This window comes from Cebus imitator, unplaced genomic scaffold (assembly GCF_001604975.1).
Source record: "Cebus imitator isolate Cc_AM_T3 unplaced genomic scaffold, Cebus_imitator-1.0 Scaffold418, whole genome shotgun sequence".
NCBI classification, from domain to species: domain Eukaryota; kingdom Metazoa; phylum Chordata; class Mammalia; order Primates; family Cebidae; genus Cebus; species Cebus imitator.
Window position 1 is genome coordinate 1,894,464 of NW_016107733.1, and position 2,067 is coordinate 1,896,530.

Below are 2,067 nucleotides of genomic sequence, written 5' to 3' on the forward strand. Positions count from 1 at the left end.
CAAAACTTTTAGGGCAGAGTAAAGGTTTGGCCATAGGACTGGAAATTTTACAAAACCAAGTTTTGGCAAGTCTTGGAGAGAAATTAACTTCCCAGTTTTGTTTTCCCTGTAGGCTAGTATTTCTGCCTACTTCCATAATGCTTTTTTATTTTTATTTTTTCTTTTTCCAGGACTTTTCTTCCTTGGCATTTCTTTTGTTATGTTTTCAAATTCTGCTGGCTACGTATTCTCAATTTTCCTATAGACAGAACCAAAAGCACATAGAATTACAGAAATTTAAGCAATCTTAGGACTAATTAAAATATCTTCTAGTACTTCAATCTGTGTGGAACGTTTTGATCAAATGATTTTCTAGATAGAGATCTTGAGACTCAAGATTAGGATGCTTCTTTTTGGCCATAGGCAAGGTAGAAACGAGATTTGAACTCATTTTAAAGCCCAATACTCTTTTTTATTCCATTGGCAGGTTTTTGTTGTTGTTGTTGTGGTTGTTTTTTGAGACAGAGTTTTGCTCCTGTTGCCAGACTGGAGTGCAATAGCACAATCTTGGTTCACCGCAACCTTCGCCTTCTGGGTTCAAGTGATTCTCCAGCCTTAGTCTCCTGAGTATCTGGGATCACAAGCATGAACCACCATGCCCGGATAATTTTGTATTTGTGGTAGGTTTCTTCATGTTGGTCAGGCTGGTCTCGAACTCCTGACCTCAGGTGATCTGCCTGCCTTCGCCTCCCAAACTGCTGGGATTACAGGTGTGAGCCACCACACCTGGCCTGGCATGTGTTTTAATAATACAAAGGGGGAGTGGGTCTGGTGCACCCAGTGGATAGAATGAGAAGGGAATTAGCTTGTGAACCCAATGGAAATGGCTAAGAATGGAATGAGCAGGGGAAGGTCAAGTTTGAAGAGAAACGACACTGAATACGGATTATTCAATAAGAGATTAGAATATTGGGGTTTATGACAAGTCTAATAAATTATAAAGATGAAGGACACAAGATATTGGGAATTTTCTACAATGGCACATTAAAATAGAGGGTTCAAGGAATTCTAAACAGATTGCTGTGCTCTTTTTAAGTCAAGAACTGACAAACTTAAGATTTTTGCTGTAAGATGCTAAAACATTTGGAGACACTGGGAGGAGTGTACAGCAGACAGAAATGTGGTATCATCTAATTCCATCCTCACTTACAGAGAGGTGGCTTAGAGCCCCTTGAGTACTGATGGGCTAGAGATTGCTGAACTACATAGATCTGTGGCCCAGGGCAGGTGTCTCCTCACCTCTTGCCTCTTTTCCCAATTCACTGGTGTCCTTCGCATAGCCATGCAGACTGGGTCAGCGGCATCATTGGCTGTCAAATCAGTCTTGAAGTTCAGCTGGGTAGTTGGAGGTGTATCTGTGCTGATAGGTAGTAGAGAGTCCAGTTAGGTTGTTATTCAGGAGCAGGGATACAGACTGCTCCCACTCCTGGTCATTTAAGGCCATCCTTTCAGGAATCTGTGCTTTCATAGACTGAAGATTTGAAGATTAATGGAAACTGCCATGGAGCCCTGCATAGGTGGAATCTGGAAGTGAAAACCCATAGGAATTAAGATATTTAGGTAGTATTTAGGGAAACAGAGGTACAACTGCCAAGACTGTTTTTCCAGCAGTCTCTCTCATTGGATATCTGAGTGCCTATGAAGGTTTTTAAGGGCTTACTAGTTTATGTAGACCTGAAAAAGGTAGGACCTATAGAGTGAAAATAATTGGATTTTTATAATTGTTAATGTTTTAATCCTTCTGGGAAGGGTATCCTCAATAAGAAAATACAACTTCGTTATTTTTGTACATTTTGTACTTTTAGCTCTCACACATTTGAAACACAGCAGGGGATTCTCTGCACTCTTTTAGGACAAAGGAAAGCATTGGCACCTTCTTAAGTGGTTTTTATGCTGAAGAATCAAGACTGCCATTTTGAAGTGACACAGATTAGTCTTTTAACCAGAGATAGATAATGGACAAGAGACAATGGATCTTTCTACCTTGTTTTAGGTCATAATGTTCCTTCCAGTTTAGGTGACAAAAGT

General features: G+C 40.2%; 1 long non-coding RNA gene across 1 annotated transcript in view; it reads right to left on the reverse strand.

Moving 5' to 3' along the window:
- LOC119468372 overlaps positions 1 to 2,060 on the reverse strand; it is a 10,010-nt gene extending 7,950 nt beyond the window's left edge. Inside the window, exon 1 of the long non-coding RNA XR_005197043.1 lies at positions 1,279 to 2,060. This is a non-coding gene — a long non-coding RNA (uncharacterized LOC119468372). The remainder of the gene's footprint in view (positions 1 to 1,278) is intronic.
- Between the last annotated feature and the right edge of the window lie 7 nt (positions 2,061 to 2,067).